Source organism: Meleagris gallopavo, chromosome 1, assembly GCF_905368555.1.
Source record: "Meleagris gallopavo chromosome 1, MGAL_WU_HG_1.1, whole genome shotgun sequence".
In the NCBI taxonomy this organism is placed as follows: domain Eukaryota; kingdom Metazoa; phylum Chordata; class Aves; order Galliformes; family Phasianidae; genus Meleagris; species Meleagris gallopavo.
Window position 1 is genome coordinate 84,355,799 of NC_139404.1, and position 22,315 is coordinate 84,378,113.

Here is a 22,315-nt window from a genome sequence, read left to right on the forward strand (position 1 = left end):
TTTTTGTTGGAAAGTGGATTTGAATTTCAGAACATCAAATTACCATCCTTTGTCCCATCCCTCTTTCAGGAGGATGACTATTGATTTGAATAGAGAATATTTGGAATTGTATTTCAACTCAGAAGTTCTCATTGCTTCCCCACAGAGCCTGACAGAGTTTACCGTAAAGTGGAAATTCTTTCTTAAACTAAAAGGGGCAATAACCCACGCCTCCAAAGTTCCTAGCATAGAAATAAAGGGCTTTTCTGAACTAGAATCCTGAATAAGAGTCAATTTCAAAGTCTTAGGAGATTACTGACAGCAGATTCAAAGTACCGCATCTGGAGATTAAGCTTTAAGAAGTGCAGTCCATATGCTTGACAAGCATGTTTTTGTGTAAATGAGTGAAGTATCTGACAAAAACAATAGAGAAGTAAAAACAACAACAACATATAAACAGCAATGCAACCAACCAAACATAAAGCAACTCCACAAAACAAAAATAAAACAAAGTATAAAAATGAGACACTTTTTTGATGTTTACTGACATCTGTTGTACTGCTAGGATGGTTACGCTGTTGTTTCCAACATGTGTTCTGTCCAACCCTCTGCACTGCTAATCTACACTTTGATCAGTGTCCACTTCATTTACAAAAGGGCAGAAGGGTTTTATATCTGCTGTTTTATACAATGTATTTGCTGGAAGGAAAAACTGTTGAAGATCTTGGGTAAATATGATACTGAAATCTTCAATGAATATTTGCTGTTTTGTAATTATCCCTTTTTGTGAGTTTAATAACCTTAACTTGATCATTTATAGCACTGCCTGTCAATTGCTGTCAGTAGCTTTTTAAAGGAGAAAGCTCATTATGACTCTCTCTGATACAAGTTCTACTTGAGCACTGAGAGGTGATCACCTTTATTGGCCAAAAGCCAGCGTCTCTTCCTGGAGCTGTATCAATAAGGCTTGCAGAACTTGCACAGATAGTATGAATGTTTACTGTTTGCAAGTACCACAATCACAGAAAACAAGCCATTGAATCAGGACTGAAATTGGAATTCACACAATCAAAATTTTGAAGAGCTTCTTAAGTTCAGAGGAAGAGGAGAGATGTGCTGTGAGCTAGATGCCAGTCAGTACAGCTGGAACTCCCAACACTGAATGAGAGCAACCATTTATTCAGGTAGAATGCATAAATGATTCCCTAGATAACTTCTGGAGAGCAACACATCCTTGAAAGTCATGAAATATTCCTGAACTATTCATATAGAAGGTGAGGAAATAAGTTGCACGCTTTTAGTTACTCATAAAGCTCAAGCTGCACTTCTAATGTGCTCAATGTCTTGTAGATGAAGGACTTTCTTCTACAGGTCTTGACAAACTTTCAAATCTGCTAAGTTTAAATTACATATCAGGAGTGTGTCTGACCACCTTCATCTCTTCAGTCTCTAAGCAGGCTTGTTTCCTTTTTTATTGCATGGATTGAACTTTTTCATGTAATCAAAGAAGTCCGAAGTCCTCTAGAATAATCATTTTGAGGAAAATCAGGTCTTGTTGAAACAACTGTTCTTCATGTTCTGGCGGAAGTGAGTTCTGACTTCTTGACTGAGGAATGCATTCATAATAATTGCTACTGTTCACCCTTAGGGAAACTGGAGATGCCCTGGAAGAGACGGGTGATGTCACAAAAGTGAAGGAGTGGCAGCTGTGATGCTGGCAATGTTCTTTGCCATCCTGTAGTCTCTCAGACAGTCTCTGGTAACTGTGAGCAAGTAGACTCAGTGGACTGGAAGAGTGTTCGGCCATAAAAGCTGGGAGATGGCAGGGGATTTATATACCTTTTATAGATGTGTATAATCCTGTTTTAATTTATTCCCAGTTGCTTGTCCACTCCATTGAGACACTTAACATTGGAACATTAACAGAATGCCAACTTTGTGGCTTGGACTTGTCAGAGGTATATTTTAATTTTACAGTAGGCAATATAATACTGATTTAGCCATTCATTTAATTTCCTTGCTTTGCCTTTGTGCACCTAGGTCTTCAAGCATATTGTAGTGTGTTGTTTTTTTTCTTCAGACATGACTTCTTGCAATGTGTGTGTATAGTAACTGTGGAGTCATGGCCTGAAGCACTGATTGAGCAGCTGGGGAAAAGACCAGGTCAGCCCTGGGAGCACAGGTGAAGGCAATTCAGCTGTGTGACCGGAAGGGATGGAGCCTGGCTACACCTCTCTTAGACCTCATTTAAGGGCTGATTGCCACTGGTGAAGGATTTCTGGTTGGAAATCCTTCTCTTGTAGTGTTTTCCTTGGGAGTCTTGATCTTCAGAGAAAGGTGAGCACTTTTCCTTTGTAACACCATTCCATTTGTGCTAGTCCCTTTACTACCACACTCCGCTATCACTCTTGCACTCCATTGACCTTTCTGATTGTGACAGCCTGTGATTTTGTTCACTCAGGGAATGTTCTAGTCTCTTTTCTCGTTGGGGCGTGTTTTCTGGCAGAGAAAATGTTTAGACTCCTTCTTTTCCTCTGTGATTGGTATGCATAATGTTGATGACAACAGCTATTGGTAGTTCTGCAGTTGCCTGTACTGTGTGGTACATTGCATTCATTCTCTTAGACCATCCTAGGCATGTATGCTTCCTATTTCCATGTGCTACTTCTGTTACTAACTGGAGTAACTAAATATGTGTATCTGCTAATGGTTATTGTTTAAAAAATAAGGTATTTTAAGTTCAGCTATGTTTGTTATACTATTTCTATATTTGTTTCTTTCATGCAGACATCTGCTTTTGTATCTTCATGAAATTCTGCTACTTCTCTTCAATATTTCTCCTGATTTTCACCAGTAAGAAAAACAAAGTTATTGTTGTTTCTGTGGTTAATATGAGGAAAGTCTTTGGAACTGCTTTTTTTTGTTGTTGTTGTTGTTTGGATTTTTTGTGTGTGTGTTTTTTTTTTTTTACTTACATAATTTTTTTCCTCGCTTATGCTTGGAATCTACTGGAATTTCAGGATAAGACTGCTTTTAAAGCAACTACCATAAATTGAAAGCACTTTAAGGAAAAGCCTAAATAAAGGAGAGTTATGATACTGAAGCCTTAAGAAAATGTAGGAGACAAGAGGGAACAACAAACAAGCAAAACCTAAACAACAACAAAAAAATCAAAACAAGATTAGAATGATGAGGAAAGCTGAAGGTTCTCAGGGTTTTTACTAGGGACTTGCTTAAAAGGTACAGAGAAGGATGCTATCATTGGTAACTGCAGTGAAATTCTATTGTGTTTTATACGAGGGGAGCATACTCAATATCTTTATCATGATGCCTGTCAGGTCAGACTACTGTAGACAATCCTCACTTTATATATCATCCTAAACAAGAAGTTCTGATTTATACTACCCAAGGAAAAAAATCTGACCAGCAGTGAACAACAGCTACAAATCTATTCAGGAGCATGTTCTTCTGTTGGTGTGGTGAGTTTTAAGCGCTGAAAGCTGGTAAGCAATTGGCCAAATCCATCTGGCTTCATTGGGGAACAGTAGTTAGCTGGAGGTTTCTTTCATCTTTACAGTGAAATAATGAAATTAGATGCTAATTTAGCAGGTTAGTGTTTATTACAGATCACCAGAGATCCTGGTTTTGCAGAACCTTTGTATGAGATGATGTTCGACTCAGTATACTTTGGCCTATTTCTAGTCAAAGAAGTAAAACTGCAGTGAAAAACTGTAATATTTTGGTGCTTACATGTGACGCTGCTTTTTTTTAAGGGTTGCTTTCAGTGCTAACAATCATATCCCTTTTACGTGTGATGATGCAGGATGAATATGTTAAAATTAATTTTCACAATGATCATTAGTTCAGCTTGGGAGCAGTTTTTGCCAATCTTCTCTGCTTACATCTCATCAGCATGTGTGGACTGAATAAAGGCAGAAATTTGCATGTCAAGTTGCTGCTGAGCAGCTGTTGCTCTTCTTGTGATGCATGTGATTTTTATTTTTTTTTTAAAAACACAATTTCTTTCACAAGTGCATTGAAGTTCTCTGCCAGAGAGTGGTCAATCCTCTCCCTTAGCAATTAAATCAAGCCCACTTGTATCTGTCTTGATTTTGTTCATCGCTAAATTATCCATGTTTATTATGTTCATACAGATTACTTCTTTATGATGCTGTTTTTTTTCTGCTTTAGATCATATATTTGGTTGAACTGTAAGTAAAATAGAGTAGGCTAATATGCCTGTGATCAAATCAATCACTGGATTCACTGAGAGGAACCACATGTGTTTCTCTCTTTTTCTGAGCTTGTGGTTTCATCAGCACCTCCTGTTGTTATCAGATCTTAAAATTTCAATTGTATGATTTTTTTTTTGTTATTTTTTCTCTGTACCCTTTGCTTTCTGTAAATGTCAGAACACGTCTATTTTTTGCTCTGTTTTTAACTCAAATCTTGCTGTGGTAATACTACCCTTTAAAAGTCGCTATTCCTACTGGTTAAATTTAATGTACTTAAAAGAGCCTTCAGGTACCACTCACATAGCTGTGCTTTTTAGAGTTGTGTTTTTTTTAAAGTTCTTACAAGCTTAAGTGAGAGTTGGTAGTGGTCATTCTTGTTGTTGCTTTTTTCTTTTTTTTTTTTTTTGGAATGATTTTCCAGGCAAAAAGTGCAGAAAAATAATGAGATGGATGCCAGCAGGCACAAGCTCAGCTTTAAGATTTGCCATATACCTATGGGATCAAGGTGTTTCTACTGTGTGTTTAGGTAGAAATTATGTAGTTGACCTCTCTGCTTCAATATCTGACACTCTTAATCTAAAGTAGTAGCTGTGTGATTCATACTAATATCCGAGTAACTCCCAGTCTTTCAATACTCATTCTCTGTCCTTGTAGATAGGGATGAGGGACATTGAAAAAGTTAATTACTAAACAGGTCATACAAGAAACTAGTAGTGTATTCCCCATGACCCTGCTTTGTGCTCTTATTGTATCTACCATTTTATCATTGTATGTTTCTTTAAGTTCGATCCCAGTTTTCTTTTTAATCTTTCACACTGTTGTTGGAGGTGGTTATTTCAATCCCAGCTTCACTTCCTGTGAATTCTGGAAATTCTAATGGTGTGGGAACAAGCTTTGATTCAGTATTTGAGCGTGGAAGACATGGAAATGTGTATGACTGTATCTACTCCAGTGTCTTAGATTGGTACCTAAAAGTACTTCTAGGAGTGTCTCCTAATTGTCCGTGTAGAAGAATCAGTTTGGAACAGATGAACCATGCTTCTCCAGGAAGAAACTAAGCAAAGATGTGAGAAGTGCACCTAAAACACTTCAAAAGCAAAAGGTTGCTTGCTCTGTAGGGCTACGTTGGACCAAGCATAAGGTAAAGCTCCTGGAATGGTTACAGAGTGGGCACTGCCCTCAAAAACCGCTGCTTGGCCCACAGATCTACCCATATTGAGCCAGTAGTACATGCCAGGGCAACTCTAAGTGAAAGCTGTGAATTCCTAGAACAGGAAGCCTGCTCTAACAGTGCTCTCTTCCTGTTTTACTGTGCTTCTGTATTGTTTTCTTTGGTGAGTTAGAGTGCATGCATGTGTTTGTATTCTTCATGAGCACTAAGATGAACGTCAGATTTTGTTGGATTGATAGCCCCTTTTTAGTACCTTTTATTTCAATGTATTTAATTAGAAGCCCTTACCATGGAAGGTTTAGTGCAGAACAGGTCTTTGCTACATCATTTGTTTCGTCATCTAGGCTGTGTGGTATTGTTTAAATGTTGTTCTCACCCTTTGTTTTCTTAGTTCCAGCTGGGAAACCCAAATACTTCGAGCAAACAAATTGTGACTAGGAAAAATTCTCTGAAGTTCTGCTAAAATTCACAGGATCTGGGGTTTTCAGGTGCTACTCAGGATGTTTGGCAGGCATGTGAATAGCAAATTGTTCTTTGAATTGTAATGAATGAATTCTTGTTAATAAGCAGGGTTGGGTGTTGGCTTTTTTTTTTTTGGGTGGTAGAACTCGGCTTTAAAGACAGAATTTTGCTAAAATATAGGCAGTAGGAGGGTAAACACTACCAAAATAAATTTTAGTGCTGTCCCTGCGGGATGCTGCTAGGTGCTGGGAAGCCTTAAAATCCCTTGTATTACCTTTCTCCTCCAAATCACTTTCAAATCTTTTAAATGAAATACTTCCAAACAGCTCTAGTGAATAAAGCAAAGGACTAGTTTATTATTTGGAGGAAAAGGGGTTATTTTTCTCTTATTTTTTTTTGATATTGCATATCATTAATTTCTACTGAAAGAAAAAATCAGCAGGTGCTCAGCTCATACCTATTGCTTTAAATTCAGCTGGTCTCTAATTTCACTGGCTTTTCTCCCTACAATGTACTTTCCACTAGGATTCTTTAATGTTATCAGTGGGAGTGAGCAGAACAACCAGAGTACTATGGAATTAAGAGGAAAAAAATCCATAAAACCTGGTGTAGCAGAGCAGCATCAGTGTTTTGTCTGCTGGCATTTGAGAAGAAGGCAGGATGCATGGAACTGGCAGCTGGATTTAAAATAGGGAAGTATCTCGTGTAAAGGATCTCCTGTGAGCTGGTATTGGGAAGGACACTTGCAAGCAGAATCTCCCTCTCTGTATTACCCTCTCCCAGGGTAGAGATAATGCTAAAGCTTAAATTAACATGTTGGCTCTTGGCATGTGAAAGATGAGGTTAAGCAGAATGAATGCTCTCTAATGAAACACAGTGACAGATGACAGCTTCTTTCTCTTGGAGCTGGGCATTCTTTTCAGGGGAAAATGAAAATTTTGGGAACAAGAATATACAGAAACTTGGTCACTGGCAAGGATTTAAATCCTGCATGGAAATCTTTTCTGAGTGAAGGTCAAGGAAAATAGCTTATTTTATTCTCTATTGATTATTTTATAAAATTCTAAAATACGTATCAGGATGTGCTGAGGTTAAATCTGCCTTTGGGGGCAGTCCAAATCTAATGCCTTGGAGGAAGGGGAAGCCAGAAATAAAATTCAAAAACGCTATTCCAAACCTCTGGAGAGGCCTTCCTTGTTTGGAACTCGATTCATAAAATTAACTACTTTGTATCAATCATTGCTTTATATATGTGTGCTGGCCTGCTTTGATGGATCAGAATCTAGTTAACAGGTTTTAGCTTATATCCTCCTCTAGGCTGGAGGGGCTAGTGGTAAAGGTGAAGACTATTGATGGAAGCAGCTTATTTACTGTTCCATTGCCTCAAAATGAATTAAAACCAACTCCTATCCTCAAAACTGACTTTTCCTTAAAAAACAAACAAACAGAAAATAAGCAACAAACAAGCAAAAAGAAACAAAAGGTCATTTAAAACAATCTGTCTCAGTTCTGTTCTTTATAAATAGTTCATTACCATATTTAGCAACTGAGGCCAAGCCTGGGGCTGGAAGAACCAATGTGCAGAAATCCATACTGCTGGCTGCTGTGGCTGGAGAGCAATGCAGCCCACATTACTCGGCAAGAAATCCTGTAAGTAATCAGCAGGGTCCTCAAAGGTCATCCTTCTTGAGTGTTGCCTAAAAGGCTTTTTGCTCTTTTCCTTTCCTCTATTTGAATTGATCCTGTCCAACAGAGTCTGGCTTTGTACATAAATCCTTGCTAAGCTTTCAGTCTGTGCTCTAGCTGTGCTACACTGCCTCATGCTACTTGATGTGCAGAAGTCAAAGAGGTTGCTGGTTTGATAATACTGATATCTGTTAAAACCATGCCCTGCAAACAGACTGCTCCAAATACGGTAACAACCATCTCGTTGGTAACAGCAGGTCCAAGCTCCTGTCTTGCTGTGCTGTGTGGCTCTGGAACATGAGCAAAGTGACTTGGCAGCTCAGAGGGCACTGAAGTTGTGCTTCTAAACTCCTTGGTTGCGGCTGAGAGCTCTGCTCTCAGAGTCAAGCAATACCAAGAGCGAGCTCAAGGAAGCGTGAGACTGATATGAGCTGTAGTTAGTCAAACCCCTTTCATCCTTACGTTGAAGATTGTTTAAAAGTAGATGATGCTATTTTTCTCTTCTGTTGTCAGCAAATGAAGTGTCATTTACAAAATCAGCCTGCTTGGCAAGATGCTGGATGTTCCTATTGTCAACTATGGAAAAGAACATACAGGAAAATGGTTTAATTTTAAATTCTCACTTTCTCATGTTTGTGTGATTTGGTATGCAGTTCTTGTGCAATGATTAAACTCAGGAGTCCTTTGTCTGGAGGACAAAGTAACTTTTCTCTGCCTTGTTAAGAAATCTTGTTTTGTTTTTCCCATTGTCCAATGGAGAGTCTGGCCTTTTTTTTTTTTAAAACAAATATGTCCTTTAGCTAAGTACTAATGATTTTCCTACTGCTTGTAAGAAATACATGACTTTCAGGTATTTATTCCTTTGTCAGTGTTATTGAAATACAGGTAATAGTTTTGAATTGTGAGCAGGAATTAATTTGTAGATAATGTATGGCTTCCCAGTTAAGCAAAATTTCTTACATTAGAGATCTTTAGTCTTTAATCTTAAATTAATAAATGTTCTATGCCTCTCCTTTTAGCTGACTGAAGAACTATATGGTGTGTGGAGGAGGAACTATCTATACTAAGGAAACCTTTTGGTTGGTTGATTATTTTTGTGGTTTTTTTTTTTTTGAAATGTATGTTTTTTTGTTTTTTTTTTTTAAATGGTTGGGTACAGAAAGCTTTGGGCAAACAATGGGGATGCAAAATGCAGTTGTAGACTGATGTTACCTGCTTGTGTTCCAACCTGATGGACTGGATGAAACTGTGTATGTGCATGGGTACATATATGTTCAAGAGAAATAACTTTTCAGACTGAAAGAAGCAATATTTCAAATCATGTTCTGTAACTTAAAGCGTTGTATCCACTCTGAGCATGCAAGGTTCAAACCTTGGAATCAACCAGAGAGTTAGATGCAACATTGTAAAATCAAAATTGCTCTTGATTTGGTCAGGGTACGCTTTCACAGAATAAACAAATGTTTGACCTAATAGCATAGGACCAAACCTTCTTTTATTTGAGGTGAGATGGCAACGTTCCCATCTGCTCAGACTAGACAGACACCTTTCATTTCAAGGTCACATCACAAAGGATACATACAGAATAAACTGTGTTGTTCAATTTATCTATGTCAGGAGGATAGAAAAAGGAGCTGACCCTGCTAGAACTTGGTCCAGTTGTGCTTTCAAGTCCAGGTACTACTATTCTGATAATGAGACCCTTGTGCTCCTGGGGATAACCAATGTCATCGTGTTTTTTCTCTAACTTGCCTCAAATGCTGCTTTGAAGTGATGTAATTGTTTGGCAGACCTGTATCAGGACATGAACTACAGAGTGACAGCACTTTCTTTTTGGCTGAATCTTTTTTTTTTTTTTTTTTTGTCTGAATACTTAGCTGATTCCTCTGTGTAATTTAGAGTAGGAAATGCTGGTATATAGGCTAGTTGCAAAATTGTATTGTAAGGGTAAAAAGAGTCATGATTCACTAATATTGACAGTGATGTAGGCATTGTGAAGCAGAGAGAATCTAGAGAAGAGATGCTAGGCTTAAGTATCTGTGGATAAACAGTACACACAGCTACACCTTCTGTGTTTAAAGCATGATATTAACAAGACTAACAAAAGTCTCAAAAATATTGTGGTGGTTCTTTTGAAGCACTTGGAAGTCACATGTAAGCTTCTTCTACAGTTCAGAAACTTAATTTTGTAAGCGTTAAATCTAATTTTAGGTCTTGTGTGAAACAGATTCTAAAACCTGTAAGAAACCCAGCAGCATATTCAAATGTCAACTATGGCAAGTACTGTGTAACATCTTAGTAATATAGACGCATTTTAAATACTGTGTTTCTTACTTGGAAATAGCTGTTGTTGCCAAGCATGTATATAGAAATTGGAGGGAAATTCTGTTCCCCAGGCTGGTATTGGTAGGTTTTAGTGAGAATTCTTATCTATATGAATGAAAGTTGAAATCCTTTTTTGTGTCCAGAATGGTGTCCTTCTGTTATGTTAACAAACAGCAATCTGACGGAGTAATAAATAATTTATGAACTGGGAACATTGATTTTTGCTCAGCGCTTATAGGAAATTATATGCTTGTGGCTTCAAGAAATAATTGGTGCAATTTAATCACATAAAAATTATAGCCACCTTTAATTCTTTTCAAATTGAACCCTAATGACACTGGGTGTGTTTAAAAAAAAAAAAAAAAAAAAAAAAAAAAAAAAACAAGCAGAAGAGAAAGGTACCTACACAGACTCAAGAAATGAGAGGGACAGAAAACAGCATGTTTAACAAATCTGACAAATTGGATCTCAGTGGTAGTGGTTTTGAACAAAGTCTAATTGACTTTTGCCTGATCACGTTAGCCTTTCCACAGGAAAATGTTGCAAACCTGAATGAAAATACAGTATTACTAAGCAAGTTAGAGGAATGGAGAGTCCGACATTTTATGAAAGAAGTTCCATTTGCAAAATTTCAGAGTTGAAGGTAGTTTTTGCTCTAATGTATTCCTATTTCCTTTTACTGCAATAATTTTCCATGTAAGTTCTGCATTCTGGGGGGAGAAGGAAATTACTAACATATGAGAAGGAAGAAAGTTACAGCAACTTGACCAAATACAAGTCTCAATTTCTTCTAAGTAGGGAAAATGACCTCACATCTAGTCAGAATATTACATGAAGTTTAACTGATTCGAAGTGCAGTACAAGTACCTTGTGAAACATAAGCTTGAAAAATAAATTGACCAACTCCTTCTGAATAGAAGAAGAAAGGAGTTGTAGGACTCTTCTGCACTCTTTGCTTGGGAGGGGAAAAAAAAAAAAAGCTGATCAAAATGCTTAGCTGCAAGCAGGTTTTAGTAAAATAGCACAATATTCTGGCTACTTATCAATGTACGTTTTTCTTGGAAGGTCATCAGGAAACCAAATTTGTAAAATATTCTAGGATGCAGTTTCTATCCTCTCTGGAGAAACACTTAAATTGTCTTCAAAATTGCTTTCAGAATGCAAAGGGATGAACTTTATTTGGTCTGGATTAAATTTACACCTCTTTATTATCGAGTAAAAATAGGGGAAATTGCAAACTATATTTCTAAGTGTAAAAGAATATCGTTTGAGTATGATGTGAAGCTGATGTCAACTAATCCATTGTATCCATTCAAAGCAGGAACAAAACAAATAGACACTACTTAAAAATGGAAAAGCTGCCAACAACTTCAGCACTAATCGTGAAATGGCATTTAGGTAACTCAGTGGTGATCCCTGTAATGCTAACTGTATGCTTAATGCAGCATGTTAAGTGGCAGACTGATGCCTGAAGATGGCTTGAGGCTGAGAATTATGGAGCATCTCAGAATACATTACAGGGAAACTGGAACTATGATATAGGTGAACTACAAAATATCTTCACGTTTTATATTCTGCCACCAGCCTGGTCTCTGTAACAGTGCCATCAGGGTTTCAATGCAAAATGCTGCATGTCTGGGAACTAGCCTCAGTTGGTTTTCATTTCAGATGACTGAAAGGGATGCTGTTTTCCTCTTCCTGGGTCCTTTGGACATTCCACATTTGTTTCTGGACAACATGGAGAAGCTGTGAAGCGAGCTGTACTTATTTAAAGCACGGCGCTGTCACTGCTGTACCAGGAACTTACTGTTTTGGTTACACTGAGTGTTATGTCTCACTTCTCAAAGCAATTCTTGAACCAGCAGGATTCTAGTTCCAAGCACTGATAATGGCTAGACAAGAACGGCTCTCTTGACTGTTTCATTGAAAACTCACAGTAGCTATTACTAAAATGCTCTAAATACAGGATGTATATACATGCTACACTTCAACAAACGTTTAATGACCACCAAACGTTTACTTTAGGCAATAACAATCTTATTAAATATAACACTGAGTCTCTTCCATTTTGCTTCATGTACGGACATATGCAAATAACTTGCATTAACAGCTTTGAGTGAAATTTCAGTGGCAAGCTTAATAAATCCCTGGGTGGTGCTCAGGCTGATAACATTAGTTCCACGTACCTTTTATTCAGGCAGCTAATGACTTCTTTTTTTCTCCCACTTGCCAATTCTGGATTGATAAAAGCTGAGAAACAAACAGATATGGGTGCAGAATGCTGAAAGCTATGCTGAGCTGTTAATTTGGTTCAGATTCATTTTGGACTGAGTAGTGACAGAGGATCACCTCGTTAGGTGACTTATTGGCCTTCATGAAAAGGTCTTCATGTGTCCTGCAAGTACTGCCCCTCAGCATGACTGATGGAGGATACCTTCTGCATTCTACCTTCTGCTTAAGTGTTTTGTCTCTTTTGGAAGGTGGTATTATTTCTGTATACAGCTGGGGCTTGTGACAGGATGTCCTGCTGCAATGTGATGATTCTACGAACACATGCAGGCTCTGCAATAGTCTGGAGTGCATCATAGGGGGAAAAGTCCATACAGTTGCTGCTTGGCAAGGACACTGAGCAGAGACTGTGCTTAGTGGAGAACACGGCTGGCTGCTAATGTCAGTAATTTGGCTATAGTTTTTGTTGGTTTTCTTTTTTTTTGGAAGCGAAGGAGGGAAATAAAAGAGGTCAGGCAACGGTTGCAGAGTGGGTGGGATGTCAGGCAACTTGTGGAAGGCAGGGATAGTGACTGAAGAGATCTGAGGCAGAGCTCAAGCACCTGAGCTCTGTTCTTCCTTTGCTTTGCCTGCTGTCTGCCCTCGGCTGTTTAAAAATAAATGCTTCAGAGTCTTTGAAAAGACTCTGTTATACTGAGGTTGTGAGGGGTGTATTATGGCAGGTCTTTTAGATGTGCCATTAAAGTCTGAAGCTGTGGAGATGTCTGGCTGAGGCTCTGAGTTTAGCAAAGCCCTTAGAGCTATGCTTCTGTTTATTAAGGCATTTGAGCGTAATTCACTAACCCTGGTGGTGCTGAAAAGCACTTGCCAGCACTTTGCATGTACAACCTATCAGTTCCACCATGTTACAGATATCCACTATATATAGCCTGGTAATTGTTTGTTATTCCAGCCTCGTTTCCTTCTTTGCTTGTGGGAATGGATCCTGTACGCTGGAGGGAAACTAACGTTTACTGTTCAATCAGAAAAGTTTGTCTTCGTGGGGGCAGCATTGATCTCACAACTGTTATGTTGTCTGTCAGTGCCTAATCACAAAATCTCCTGCTTGCATGTGGAGAGCTGTACTGCAGAGTCCAGAGACTGTGCTAAAAAGGAAGGATGCCAGCTCTGTGTGTGGAAGGAGGTTTTGGAATAGTAGGAGCAGGTATATGGGATGTGACTGATTAAGGTTGGAGGAAAAAGACAAATGCTTACTCAAGGTGGGAGGAAATAGTCAAAGGGCATACAATTGGACTAGATTTGACTACAAGTTCATGGTGGACAGCTGTGAATAAGAGTGCAGTACAATGCTGCCTTGAGCTACTTCTAGTGATATTCTGGGCAGAAAATACAGAGACGATTGATTTTATTTTATTTCTTTTTTTCTGCCTTCATCCTCTTTCCCTTGTTCTCTGTGAAGGAACTGACAAAAAAATTAGGTGTGGGTTTTCTTTTTCTTTCTTTTTTTTTTTTTTAACAGAAAAGCAGACTGAATGGTCTGTGTGCCAGAAGCACATAAAAGGAACACTGCTGTTCTGGTACCTGCGAGCCTTGTTCTGCCCGTTGATCAGGAGGGTGTTCAGGACCTATGCACAGCCCCATCCTGCAGCTTGTTTTGAAGCATTTTCCTTTTCTGCCCTTTCGTTTCTCAGCGTTGCCCTCGTGTTCTAAACTTGGCCTTGCTGTTCATTGTTGGAATAAATTAGGCCTAATCCAGGGTGACGTGTTCTAGAAAACAGAGCTAGTTATCAAGTTCCCAGAAAGCGCATGTGTCCTGGTGGCGGGCTGCTGCTCCTCTATGAAATAACACTTCGAGATTACATCGCTGTAAACAATGATAGGGAACTTTCCGAAAAACCCGAACAGGGCGGGCCGGTTAGCTCAGTTGGTTAGAGCGTGGTGCTAATAACGCCAAGGTCGCGGGTTCGATCCCCGTACGGGCCAGTTTCGCTTTTGGCGCCGACCGTGGTTCCTGCCGTATGGTTCCACCGCGCTTTGAGACCGTCCGTCCCCCCGCAGTGAGACCTGAGAGCGCACTGGTGGGGTGGAAACGGGGCGTGAGGAATCCCAGTAGTAACCTTGCCGAAGCGGTAAGGCGCGAAACTTTAGCAGGGAATATCAGCGAGGCGGTGTCACGCCTCGTCCCGGCGTAGGGGCTGCAGAAGGTTGTGGAAGGGGCAGACAGCCGCTGAAATGTCTGTGCCACATAGGAAGCACCCGGAGGTAAAGTTGCTCGGCAAACTTTGTTGGCTTTTAATTTTAATTCATGTGCTCTTCTTTTTTGTTCAAGAAGTCCACGGGTGTGTTCCCAACGGCTGGGCTGGCAGTCTGTGTGTGAGCGTGGTATTTCATTCTTAGAATGAAGATCTGGGAATAATACCAGGTTGTTTTATGTTTCCCATATTAGAAATCAGAAACTTATTGCAGTTCTGTACAGCAGAATCCTTACCATAAAGCAAGGTGATGCAATGGATCCTCAGCCAACGTTTCAGTTAGGTTTGAATTGCCTATATTTGATGTGTGTTTTGGTGGTCAGGATTGCATGAGCTTATTTTTCCTAGGTTTAATTTCTGCAGATGGCTATCTGGTTGTGGGGGGTCAGCCACTGTCCCTGGAGGAGTAATTCCAGAGCCAGTTCTCCAACCTCAAAACCAGACAAGGAATAAAAGAGCAGATTAAACAGATTCACCAACATAGTGGGATAATGCTCTTGTGAGGACAGCAGAGGAATTCCCATTTTGTATGGGCTGCAGTGGCAGATGCTAGGCATATTCTGGGTATTTTGACTAACTGGTTGCATACCGTTGCACAGAGGACAATATGTGAGAAGACAAACTTCTCTTATTGCCAGGGACAATGCTGAATGCTGACAACTGAGGTGGAAGCTCCCAGTTAGTCCAGCTAAACCACTCCTTTTTGCTATCATTTCAGGTATCGATTGTTGCATTTCAGAGTTGCACAGACCAAATAAATCAACTCATAGAATCACTGAATATCCTGAGTTGGAAAGAATCCACAAGAATCATTGAGTCCAACTCCTGATTCCACACAGCACCATCCAAAATCCAAACCCTGTGTCTGAAAGCGGTGCCCAACTGCTCCCAGAACTCTGGAATTTGGGGCTGTGCCACAGCCTTGTGCAGCCCATTCCATGCCCACCACCCTCTGATGCAGAACCTGTCCCTAACCCCCAGCTGCCCCTTCCCTGACACAGCTCCATGCCGTTCCTTCGGACCCTGTTGCCATCACACAGAGCAGAGCTCAGCGCTGCCCCTGCGCTCAGTTCGTTCTCTTTACTGAGACTATTGTATTTTCTTTGCTGCATGAAAGATCTCTGCAAGGGCTTTTAAATTCAGATAGTTAAAACTAGACAGAAAGGGAGTTTGTGCTCTACTAAATTCAGTAGATGCATACTCATTTGCTCAGTAGAGCTCTGAAGCGCTCTTTTCTAGTCACATCAGAAATTAACTTATTTCTTATGTGACTCATATTAGTGAAACATCTAAGCATCTTGTCATCAAGGTGCTTTACTCATTACTGGCTATTAATTAAGGTGAAATTCTGAGAGGTGAGGCTTCATCTTGTAGCTGAGTAATGTACAACCTGGAAACGCCATTATTGAAGTCAAAGGGAGGACGTGGTGGAAGGAGGTTTTCTTCATATTAATTTGCATGTGTCAAAGTGTAAGCGTAATTCTATTATTATACATGAAGTTGAACCTTTGCTTAAAACTGATGTTCACCTCCTGAGCACAAATGGAAGCTGGAAAAGTGGCATCTTCATCAAAAAGCACAAACTTGTCATCAACCTCAAGCAAAGGTGTTTTTTTTTTTTTTTTTTTTTTTTTTTTTTGAGTTGATGCGCGTGGGAGGAGAAGGAGGAAATGCCATAGAAACAGAACCAGGAAGGAGCAGAAAGCCAAGAATGTGGGTTGAATGAGTGCTGGCAGCCCAACACTGCTGAGCTGAGGGTCTGGTTTAAAGGAGCTTGGAGCTGTAAGCAAAAGCCCAACAAGTGCTCTCCTGTTTGGGCCCTCGGGTGTTTCCCAAAAGCTTCATTCAGCAAAAGGGGGCTGCGTGAGGGATGCTGGCGTTCAGTCTTTCCTTTGCAACTGGAATAACAAGAAGGAGCCTGAAATTTTGTTTTGCAGTTCACACCAGAAAGTGGTGACAATATTTACTTCTAAAGCTGAAGAAATATTTGTTTCAAATTTGCATGCTCATAGAAAGCAGCTCTGAAATGAAGTAAATCTGAGCAATATCATAAAACTGAGCAAGCACAAAGGAGGGGACTTCAAGAGGAATGAAACAGTTGTTCTTGAGGTGCTTTATAAAAAGATTAGATAACTTTGCAAACAAAGTATCTGGCAATTTCTCCCACTGTTTTGAACTAGTGCCTGCTGAGGGCTTTTTTTTTTTTTTTTTTTTTTCAGCTTAAATAGCCAAACAGTCCTTTTCTTTGTTGTGGAAGAATTCACAAGCACTGCTTACAGAATGACAGGGCTATGTGAAGGTTATTGAATTCTCATTTAAGCACTGTATAAAACCAAGTGGAAGAAGAGGATGAAAATATCTAGCTGTGGGTGTGTATTTGCCCATTTTACAAAGAATAAATAAAAGACTTCAGTTATAGGACATGTAGAAGTACTTATGGATACACCAGATTCCGTGTAAGGCTTTCATTAGTGTGGTGAGACACAGAAAGTGTTCATCTTAATCAGTACCTTTTCCCCATTTCACAGGGAAATAACACTTTTAGCTGTATTTTCTCACAGTTCAAACACAAGTTTCTCAAAGTCTGGCTGTGAGTTTTGTTTTTGTTTGGAGAGGATCTCAGTTTTAGGGATGCATTAGTTTGTTTTTATCATTAGCTATAAGATAAGGAATGGTGAAGGGCACAGAGGGTCATCTGGAGTCTGTCTTCTGACTCCGGTGTGATAAAAATGTGCTGCTTCAGAGGTGGACAGCAAATGACAAGTCTCTAATATTTGGTAAGATCAAGACTGATTGTGCCTCGCATTCTTGAACAGACAGTATAGTTTTTAATTTCTTATTTGAGGCCTACTTGAGTGACAGACGGTTAGTGCCCATCACATCCTTTGGAAGCTTTCTGTTTTTCTACCAAATGGTTAAAATGCTGCATAGGGATGTAGTTGGATTTGGGCACTTGCTGACTTGACTTCCTGATCCTTTTGGAAGGAGAAATTCTGGCTTATTCCAGGCCTGAATCTAAAACAGAGAGGGAGAAGACAAACTTGGAAATAAAGTCCTGCATATATATGTTTTGGAGATGAGCATCTGTTAAAGGTATGAATTTACTTCTGCTAGGCAGAGCATGCTGCCTACAGTGACAGAACTTTATAAAGTGTAAATTACTGTCTAATATTGGTTTTAATGAGGAAATTGGATCTTTTTCCTTTCATGTGTATGTACTTCTGCTCTTCTCCAACTTTGTGCTTCTTAGGATAGATCTGCAATAACTCTGTCTGTAGTGTAAAGGGCAGGTTTTTCTTTTAAGCAGCTGAGGCTTCGAGCAACTGATGATAAGGCAGCAGAGATAGAAAACAACTTTTATGGTATGTTTTGGCAAAGACATAGACCAGGCTCTGGAAAATATTTGTTTTTTTGAGGAATGAATCTAAAGTATTGACTGTCACTCTGTCTTTGTGGAAAACGTGGATAAAGCGGTTCCACTGTCTGTGTATAACTTATTTTGCTTCCTTTTAGATAGCTATTCTAGAGTACTTTCTGCAAACATGCTGCTGAGGGCAAGCTGACTGGTTTGAATTTTAATGTTGGTTTTTGTTTTTGTTTTTTTTTTTTTTAATTGGGAAAGAGCAACTGCAGAGATGAGTGTCTAGAAACCTCAGTAAGTCATTGTCCTCATCTCTTGGATTCTGTTTCTAGCTCCCATTATGCCTTTTATGCTCCTTCCTGCTGGTATCACCTGATCCTGAAAAAAGTTATGTTGTTACTTAAATCACCCATGCAAATGATTCTCCAGTTACTTACTGTCATATTTGGCAGTATTGCTAAGGCCAGGTGCAGGACAGATTCTTCCTTACTATCCGGTGCAGGCTGTGGCTTTGAAAGGGGGGGGAAAAAAGCCTGCATTTCCATTTTGTCCCAAGTTCAGTGAGACTTGCACAGAACGAGCTTTTTAGAAGGAGGATATGTCTCTTTTAGGCTGTTTCTGTTTTCTAACCATGGTTGTACTTCCATATTACCTCCTTTACAACCTAAGGCAAAACTGATTTGAGATTTGGGATCCTTTCTGTTGTTGGTAGGATCTGAGAGAATAGTCACTATAACAATGATTAGTAAAGGACAGTGACAGGAGGCCAGAATAAATGCCTGTGTTCTCAACATTTTCTCTGCTTACTGCATGTAAAACTTGGGATGTACACCAACACCCATCTAAGTGCAGATAAAGTGTTTTCTTACCGTACTTTTCCTGCAACCATGAGTATGGAGTAGGGGTTGTCTTATGTGTATTGTTTAGAGCACTTCTGGTGGGCCAGGGAGAAGGGCCAGAAATCCCAAGACCTTATAATTCTCCCTTGTGATGTTGTGTGATGATCTCTTGAACTTGAACCATACCAAAACAGCTATCAAACTGTCAAGAGATCAGAAATGTGTAAACCCAGATAGGCCCCGGGAAAGCTGTAGAGAGGGAAGAGAGAAGTCTGTTTAGACACAACTCTTAATGCTTCTGGGAACTTCTAACATAATTATGTTTCTATAAAAGATTTACCACCCTCTTTCCCTGGTTGTGTGTTTCTATCTTCTGGAGAGAAACAGCCCTGTGCAAGCCAGCAAATTTTAAATTCCATTTGTAGTCAAAAATGCCAACAAAGAAGACCTTGACAATTGAAAATCAAAATAAATGGATTTCAGTCACTGGAGACATGTTCTGTCTTCTGTCAGTAGGGAATTGCTTTCATTTCACATACCAGCTTTGGATATTTGGGATTCTTCTTGATCTGAATGAGAGTAAGATGTTGATTTTAAAATGAATTGCACAAAAACAAACAAACAAAAACCAACCCAAAAAAACACCAAACCCAGTGAATTTGGGTTAGGCCAATTTATCTATTTTGACTTCAACTGAAATATCTAGTGAAAATCAGCCTGAATTTCTAAACTTTTGAGATGTTTGGTTGGATTTCCCAACCAAAATGATTCACCAACCAATGATTTTCCAACCGAAAAATGATTCACTAGGTATATTTCAGTGAACGTATCTTTTCCAAACAGTATGTTTTGAATGTGAGAAACTTCTTTTTGGTCCTCTTTCCTACCAGCATGTAACATTTGAATTAAAGGTCATTGGGTTTTTTGTGTTAGTGGTATTTGCAAAATTACAAGACATTTAAGTATTACAAGATATTTGGGCCCCATCTAGGTGTTGGATGGGAAGAGCCCTACTGTACAGCAAGATGCCTTTTTCATTGCTTCTAGTGTCTTACTTCTTCCTGAAAATACTGACATCTAATCTATTTTAGTGTAGTCTTCAACCTGCACTTCAATAACAGCTGTGCATTGCATGGTTGCTTAACCTTACTCTATTTCTCACAAATCTTTTATAGTCTTAAAGCATGATTTTTGTCTTTTTATATACCTTTGGAATACTTACATCTAGGCAAAAAAAATCCCCACAAGAAAAACACTAGTACTAAAACACAGGAATCTTCACTCCTCAAATGGTACTTGTCCCCTAACTTTGCTATAGTAGGTATATAGTACATGTGCAAGAGGAGCCACTATCATGGAGATACATTTAATGACATTTCTTTGAATTGCTGGACTCTGTCTGAGTTGCCGTGTGGCAAGGTGTACGTGTTTGAGAATTGCAATCATTCTCTGATCAATATGGATATCTCCAGCCTTTTAAACACTCTTGGTGGACTCCAATTCAAATTTGTAACCCCTTTCCTGACATTGCAGTCTAGATCAGTAGTGTCAACCTACTTAAATATGCTGACTGACATGGCCACGAGCTACAATACTTCTGAAAACCAGGCTTCCTATACTGAAAAAATTCATCTCACTCATATAGTAAAGGAATGACTTTTTTTTTCCTTTAAATTTACTATACTTAACTATATATTACACTAATACTGTTTTGAGCTCTATTTGATTTTATTTTGACCAGCTGGGGTTGTTCTGCCCAGAAGAGAAGGCTCTGAGGAGATCTGATAGTGACCTGCCAGTATCTAAAGGGAGTTATAAGAAGGAAGGGGACAGACTCTTGAGCCGGATGTGTTGGTAAGCCAAGGGTAGATGGTTTCAAACTAAAAGAGAGGATATTTGGACTGGATAAAAGGAAGAACGTTTGTATAAGATGGGTGGTGAGGCACTGGAGCAGGTTGTCCATAGATATGGTGGAAGCCCTGTCCCTGAAGGCATTCAAGGTGAGGCTGGACGAGTCTCTGAGCAACCTGATTTAGCTGTAGGTCTCCCTGTTTATGGCAAGGGAGTTGGACTAGATAACATTTAACAATCTCTTCAACTCAAACAATTCTGTGATTCTCTAGAAGGTTAAATTCTCTAACAATATAGTTCTTCTAGACTGGCACTTATGGGAATGCAGAAATGTCCTCCTGAAACTTCAAAGGACAAAGTTGCCTACTTCCAGCCTTCCAGGCAGATGAGGTACTCCTTGCTTTGAGAAACCTTTACTGTGCTGAACATCTGAATTGGAGAAGCCTTTGTCTCCCATGGAAGTAAGGGCTTTGTAAGCAAGCAGCAGTGGTTCATAGTCCTCTTGTTTTCTTAAGATCTGGATCTGGAGCATGTGCTGTACACTGTGCCAACTTTGCTTTTTTCAGAAGCACAGTAATCTTCAGCCCACAGTTCATAATTGCTGTACTGTGTCTGTGGTGCTTCTTCCAGTACATGTAATACCACTGTGATAGACTGATCTTAGATTCATTGACCCATCAGAAGGGCAACTGTGTATGCATATGTTTTTATATGCTTTACACTGGTATTCTTACTTTTTTTCTTCTGAATCAAAGTCAGTGTGGGCCGTGTACATCACCTCTCGAGTTCTTACCGGAGCAGTCTGCCCTCCTGTCACCTGGCCCTACTGACTCACTCCCTAAACACAGACTTCCTTCAAGTATGCTCTCATTATCCTTTGCTCTAGAAGGTACTCTTGTTTGCAGAGATTAATGTTATTTGAATGATGAATCGTTAAGTTTGATATCTTTCTATTAAACATTTAAATTCTGATGCTGATTCTATCCAAATCTATCCAGGCTTTCTGGCTATTGCTTCTGCATAGATCAATATTCTGCTATATCCTGTCTTTTTTTTCCCCATATTGAAATGTGTTGCAATGTTTCTGCTTCGCTAAAGTGTGTCCTGTATGTAGGGCAGGTTCAAACCTGAGGGACTCCAAAGTGGAAAGCCTTTTATTGTTGGTCTCCTAAAGCATTTGATAGCCATGCTATACTTTGTATGTGGCTGGTTAGCAATTCTTTCCATCCAACATCAATCCTGAAAGCCTTTATGCTAGAAATAATAGGAAAGATAATTATTTTCTGTTTGTAAACCCTGAAGAAAGGGGAAAAAGAAATATATCAGGTTTGGGAAAATTTCTCATATACATCTGTAGGTATAGTTCAAATGATAATGTTGCCTATATATTTTAGTGCCGAAATGAGTATGAGAATTTCTTTTTCTTGAAGACTGGATTTTTTCCCCCAAAGCAAGAAAATATCTTGTAGAAGAATGAGTGTGTAACATTCATCTTTCTTACGTATGTAATTTTTCTCAAGGAGCTGAATATTAATGGGACGTAGGAAGTTCCATGTTTGGGAATGGAGGGAAGGAAGAAACAAATAATTTCCAAAAAACTCCATTTTTCTGCATTGCTTGTCTATGCAGCTGCACATTATAATTCAGTATGCAACATTCACACCTAAAAGCTTGTGTTCTGAGGCCCACGGTTTTCTGTAACCGTCTGCAAACTTGCCCTGTTGTGCTGGCTGTGGTCCAAATGCTGGCAAAAGCACTTGCACAAGCACAAAATGTTAGTTTGTTTCTTTATTTTTGTCAGGCACAATTGAACAGCATCCCAGATTACACACCTTCCCCTAAGTAAGGGGAAAGGAGTGATGGATCTTTTCAGAAGGGAAAATGTGACGCAGAGGTATTGGTTCAGCATAGTCTTTCCCTTTGGT

General features: G+C 39.3%; 1 protein-coding gene and 1 non-coding gene across 16 annotated transcripts in view; both read left to right on the forward strand.

Moving 5' to 3' along the window:
* The window catches only part of LOC116217322 (uncharacterized), a 672,500-nt gene that overhangs the window by 10,511 nt on the left and 639,674 nt on the right, over positions 1–22,315 (forward strand). Inside the window, exon 1 of one of the 15 annotated variants that reach the window (XR_014887166.1) lies at positions 13,168–14,349. The exons of the other annotated variants lie outside the window; for them this stretch is intronic. The gene's annotated coding sequence lies outside the window, so the exon portion shown is untranslated. Of the gene's footprint in view, positions 1–13,167; positions 14,350–22,315 lie in introns of those variants that run through there. 15 annotated transcript variants of the gene reach the window in all.
* On the forward strand, positions 13,997–14,070 carry TRNAI-AAU (transfer RNA isoleucine (anticodon AAU)). The gene has a single exon. It is a non-coding gene; the product is annotated as a tRNA-Ile (tRNA).